We start from the raw sequence: 6,630 nt of genomic DNA on the forward strand, positions 1-6,630 counted from the left end.
CCATTGATGCTCAAAGCCTTGGATCCTTTTTACCCTTGCCTTTTGGTTTTAAGGGCTATTGGCTTTTTCTGCTTGCTTTTTCTTTTTCTTTATATTTTTTTCGCCATTTTTTTTCCTCTTTTTTTTTCGCAAGCTTTTTAATTTTCACTGCTTTTTCTTGCTTCAAGAATCAATTTCATGATTTTTCAGATCATCAATAACATTTCTCTTTGTTCATCATTCTTTCAAGAGCCAACAATTTTAACATTCATAAACAACAAGATCAAAAGACATATGCACTGTTCAATCATACATTCAGAAAATAAAAGTATTGTCACCACATCAATATAATTAAACTAAATTCAAGGATAAATTCGAAATTCATGTACTTCTTGTTCTTTTGAATTAAAACATTTTTCATTTAAGAGAGGTGAAGGATTAATGGATTTTATTCATGGCTTTAAGGCATGGTTACATACTAATGATCATGAAATAAAGACACAAAATATAGATAAACACAGCATAAAAACCGAAAAGCAGAAAGAAATAAGAACAAGGAATGAATCCACCTGAGTGAGGGTGGCGCCTTCTTGAAGGTCCAATGGTGCTCTTTGAGCTCCTCTATGTCTATTCCTTGCTTCTGTTGAATGATTCCTAGTAATTTTGGTGTTTCTATCCTTAGTTGCTTCCAATATTTGTGTGGAGGACAACTTATCCCCTGAGGTATTGATGAGCGGATAATTTATACGCTTTTTGGCATTGTTTTTAGGTAGTTTTTAGTAAGTTCAAGCTACTTTTAGGGATGTTTTCATTAGTTTTTATGTTAAATTCACATTTCTGGACTTTACTATGAGTTTGTGTGTTTTTCTGTGATTTCAGGTAATTTCTGACTAAAATTGAGGGATTTGAGCAAAACTCTGAAAAAGGCTGACAAAAGGACTGCTGATGCTGTTGGATTCTGACCTTCCTGCACTCGAAATGGATTTTCTGGAGCTACAGAACTCTAAATGGCGCGCTCTCAACGGCGTTGGAAAGTAGACATCCAGGGCTTTCCAGCAATATATAATAGTCCATACTTCATTCGGAAATTGACGACGTAACTTGGCGTTGAACGCCAAGTTCATGCTGCTGTCTGGAGTTAAACGCCAGAAAAACGTCATGATCCGGAGTTGAACGCCCAAAACACGTCATAACTCGGAGTTCAACTCCAAGAGAAGCCTCAGCTCGTGGATTGATCAAGCTCAGCCCAAGCATACACCAAGTGGGCCCCGGAAGTGGATTTATGCATCAATTACTTACTCATATAAACCCTAGGAGCTAGTTTATTATAAATAGAACATTTAACTAATGTATTTGACATCTTGGTTTGAGTCCTTGATCATTCGGTCTTGTGACCATATGGGGGCTGGCCATTCGGCCATGCCTGAACCTTTTACTCATGTATTTTCAACGGTGGAGTTTCTGCACACCATAGATTAAGGGTGTGGAGCTTTGCTGTACCTCAAGTATTAATGCAATTCTATTTTCTTTTATTCAATTCTCTCTTATTCTTATTCCAAGATATTCATTCGCACCCAAGAACATGATGAATGTGATGATTAGATAACCCTCATTATCATTCTCACTTATGAACGCACGTGATTGACAACCACTTCCGTTCTACATGCAACAGAGCTTGAATGTGTATCTCTTAGATTCCCCAACAGAATCTTTGTGGTATAAGTTAGATAGATGGCGGCATTCATGAGGATCCGGAAAGTCTAAACCTTGTCTATGGTATTCCGAGTAGGATTCTGGGATTGAAGACTGTGACGAGCTTCAAACTCCTGAAGGCTGGCGTGATGACAAGCGCAAAAGAATCAATGGATTCTATTCCAACCTGATTGAGAACCGACAGATGATTAGCCATGCGAGTGACAGCCGCAGAGGACCATTTTCACTGAGAGGATGGGATGTAGCCACTGACAACGGTGATGCCCTACATACAGCTTGCCATGGAAAGGAGTAAGAAGGATTGAGTTGAAGCAGTAGGAGAGCAGGCGTCCTTGAGCCTTACAGTATCTCCATATGCTTATCTGAAATTCCCACCAATGAATCTGCATAAGTGTTCTATCCCTTTTATTATTTCACCTATTTTATTATTATTATTAATTTCCGAAATCATAAACAATTTTAATCTGCCTAACTGAGATTTACAAGGTGACCATAGCTTGCTTCATACCAACAATCTCTGTGGGATCGACCCTTACTCACGTAAGGTTTATTACTTGGACGACCCAGTACACTGCTGGTTAGTTGAACGGAGTTGTGAATTCAACCAGTGCCATAATAAAGCTTTCATCTCAAAATAGTTAGAACATGGATCACAATTTCGTCCACCAAGTTTTTGGCGCCGTTGCCGGGGATTGTTCGAGTATGGACAACTAACGGTTCATCTTGTTGCTCAGATTAGGTAATTTTCTTTTCAAAAATCTTTTTCAAAATTTTTCTTTTATTTTTCGTTTTTCTAAACTTTATTTTTGAAAAATTAATAAAATTCAAAAAAAAATTCATAAAATCATAAAAATAAAAAAATATTTTGTGTTTCTTGTTTGAGTCTTGAGTCAATTTTTAAGTTTGGTGTCAATTGCATGCTTTAAAAATTTTTCTTGCATTTTTTCGAAAATCCATGCATTCATAGTGTTCTTCATGATCTTCAAGTTGTTCTTGACAAGTCTTCTTGTTTGATCTTGATAATTTCTTGTTTTGTATTGTTTGTTGTTTTTCATGTGCATTTTTGCATTCATATTTTCCATGCATTAAAGATTTCTAAGTTTGGTGTCTTGCATGTTTTCTTTGCATCAAAAATTTTTCAAAATTATGTTCTTGATGTTCATCATGATCTTCAAAGTGTTCTTGGTGTTCATCTTGACATTCATAGCATTCTTGCATGCATTCATTGTTTTGATCTAAAAATTTCATGCATTGAGTATTTTTGTTGTTTTTCTCTCTCATAATTAAAATTTCAAAAATCAAAAAAATATCTTTTCCTTATTTCCCTCCAAATTTTCGAAATTTTGGGTTGACTTGGTCAAAAATTTTTAAAAATTAGTTGTTTCTTACAAGTCAAATCAAAATTTCAATTTTAAAAATCTTATCTTTTCAAAAACTTTTTCAAAAATCATATCTTTTTCATTTTTTTTATTATTATTTTCGAAAATTTTAAAAAAATTATTTTTCAAAATCTTTTACATATCTTTATATCATATTTTCGAAAATTAGCTAACAATTAATGTGATTGGTTCAAAAATTTGAAGTTTGTTACTTTCTTGTTAAGAAAGGTTCAATCTTTAAATTCCAGAATCTTATCTTGTAGTTTCTTGTTAGTTAAGTCTTTTTAAAAAAAAAATTTAAATCTTTTTCAAAATATCTTTTTCTTAAAACTTTTATCTTATCTTTTTATCTTATCCTTTTCAAAATTTTATTTTTCAAAATTTGATTTCAAAATCTTATCTACCTCTTATCTTCTTATCTTTTTCAAATTTGATTTCAAATCTTTTCAATCAACTAACTAACTTCTTGTTTGTTTCTTAACTTTTTCAAAACCACCTAACTACTTCTCCCTCTTCTATTTTCGAAAATATCTCTCTCTTTTTCAAAAATTCTTTTTAATTAACTAATTGTTTCATGTTTTAATTTTAATTACAATTTATCTCTAATTTTCGAAAATAACTAACCTCTTTTTCAAAATTATTTCGAAATTCCCTTCTCTTTTCTTATTCTATTAATTATTAATTACTAACACTTCTCTTCACCTCTCTCCATCTAGATATCCGAATTCCCCCTTCTATTTCTTCTACCCCTTTCTTCTTCTACTAACATAAAGGAATCTCTATACTGTGACATAGAGGATTCCTCTTTCTTTTCTTGTTCTCTTCTCTTTCATATGAGCAGGAACAGGGATAAAGGCACTCTTGTTGAAATTGATCCAGAACCTAAAAGGACTCTGAAGAGAAAATTAAGAGAAGCTAAATTACAACAATCCAGAAGCAACCTTTTAGAAATTTTCGAACAAGAGAAGGAGATGGCAGCCGAAAATAATAATAATAATGCAAGAAGAATGCTTGGTGACTTCACAAAGCCAACGTCTAAGTTTGATGGAAGAAGCATCTCCATTCCTGCCATTGGAGCCAATAATTTTGAGCTGAAACCTCAGCTAGTTGCATTAATGCAACAAAACTGCAAGTTTTATGGACTTCCATCTGAAGATCCTTATCAGTTTTTAACTGAGTTCTTGCAGATATGTGAGACTGTAAAGACGAATGGAGTTGATCCTGAAGTCTACAGACTCATGCTTTTCCCTTTTGCTGTAAGAGACAAAGCTAGAATATGGTTGGATTCACAACCCAAGGATAGCCTGGACTCATGGGATAAGCTGGTCACTGCCTTCTTGGATAAATTCTTTCCTCCTCAAAAGCTGAGCAAGCTGAGAGTGGATGTTCAAACCTTCAAACAAAAAGATGGTGAATCCCTCTATGAAGCTTGGGAAAAGATACAAGCAGCTGACCAAAAGATGTCCATCTGACATGTTTTCAGAATGGACCATATTTATATATTCTATTATGGTCTCTCTGAATTTTCGAAAATGTCATTGGACCATTCTGCAGGTGGATCTATTCACCTGAAGAAAACGCCTGAAGAGGCTCAAGAACTCATTGACATGGTTGCAAATAACCAGTTCATGTACACTTCTGAAAGGAATTCGTGAATAATGGATACCTCAAAAGAAGGAGTTCTTGAAATTGATACTCTGATGCCATATTGGCTCAGAACAAAGTGTTGACTCAACAAGTCAACATGATCTCTCAAAATCTGAATGGATTGCAACATGCATCCACCAGTACTAGAGAGGCAGCTTCTGAAGAAGCTTATGATCCTGAGAACCCTGCCATGGCAGAGGTTAATTACATGGGTGAACTTATGGAACACCTATAACTCATCATGGAGAAATCATCCAAATTTCTCATGGAAGGATCAACAAAAACCTCAACAAGGTTTTAACAATGGTGGACGCAACAGGCTGAACAATAGTAAGCCATATCCATCATCTCCTCAGCAACAGACAGAGAATTCTGAACAAAACACTTCTAATTTAGCCAATGTAGTCTCTGATCTGTCAAAAGCCACTTTCAGTTTCATGAGTGAAACAAGATCCTCCATTAGAAATCTGGAGGCACAAGTGGGCCAGCTGAGTAAGAAAGTCATTGAAACTCCTCCCAGTATTCTCCCAAGCAATACAGAAGAGAATCCAAAAGGAGAGTGCAAGGCCATTGACATAGTCAATATGGCCGAATGCACAAGGGAGGAGAAGGACGAAAATCCCAGTGAGGAAGACCTCCTGAGACGTCCCTCAAGCAAGAAGGAATCTCCTATTAAGGATCAAAAGGAATCTGAGGCTCATACAGAGACCATAGAGATTCCCTTAAATCTCCTTCTACCATTCATGAGCTCTGAAGACTATTCATCCTCTGAAGAGGATGAAGATGTAACTGGAGAGCAAGTTGCTCAATATTAGGAGCTATCATGAAGCTGAATGCCAAGTGGTTTGGTAATGAAACTTGGGAAAGTGACCTCCTTACTCATTAAATGAACTGAATACTGGATTCAGAAAATTTTACCTCAAAAGAAACAAGATCCTGGCAAGTTCTTAATACCCTGTACCATAGGCACCATGATCTTTGAAAAAGCTCTGTGTGATCTGGGGTCAGGGATAAATCTTATGCCACTCTCTGTAATAGAGAAGCTGGGGATCATTGAGGTACAACCTGCCTTGTTCTCATTACAACTGGCAGACAAGTCATTGAGACAAGCCTATGGATAGTAGAGGACGTGTTAGTAAAAGTTGAAGGCCTTTACATCCTGCTGATTTCATAATCTTAGACACTAGGAAGGAAGAGGATAATTGCATCATCCTTGGAAGACCTTTCTAGCCACAGCAGGAGCTGTGATAGATGTCAGAGGTGAATTAGTCCTCCAATTGAATGGAGAATACCTTGTGTTCAAGGCACATGGCCATCCCTCTGTGACAAAAGAGAGTAAGCATGAAGAGCTTCTCTCAGTTCAGAGTCAAGAAGAGCCCACACAGTCAAACTCTAAGTTTGGTGTTGTGAGGCCACAATCAAACTCTAAGTTTGGTGTCAAGACCCCATATCCAAACTCTAAGTTTGGTGTTGGGACTACACTAAAATTGACCTGATCACCTTGTGGCTCCATGAGAGCTCATGAGCGGATAATTTGTACGCTTTTTGGCATTGTTTAGTATGTTTTTAGTATCTTTTAGTTAGTTTTTATTATATTTTTATTAGTTTTTAGTTAAAATTCACTTTTCTGGACTTTACTATGAGTTTGTGTGTTTTTCTGTGATTTCAGGTATTTTCTGGCTGAAATTGAGGGATCTGAGCAAAAATCTGATCCAGAGACTCAAAAGGACTGCAGATGCTGTTGGATTCTGACCTCCCTGCACTCGAAGTGGATTTTCTGGAGCTACAGAAGCCCAATTGGCGCGCTCTCAACGGCGTTGGAAAGTAGACATCCTGGGCTTTCCAGCAATATATAATAGTCCATACTTTGCCCAAGATTTGATGGCCCAAACCGGCGTTCAAAGTCACCTCA

This window comes from Arachis stenosperma, chromosome 4 (genome assembly GCF_014773155.1).
Source record: "Arachis stenosperma cultivar V10309 chromosome 4, arast.V10309.gnm1.PFL2, whole genome shotgun sequence".
In the NCBI taxonomy this organism is placed as follows: domain Eukaryota; kingdom Viridiplantae; phylum Streptophyta; class Magnoliopsida; order Fabales; family Fabaceae; genus Arachis; species Arachis stenosperma.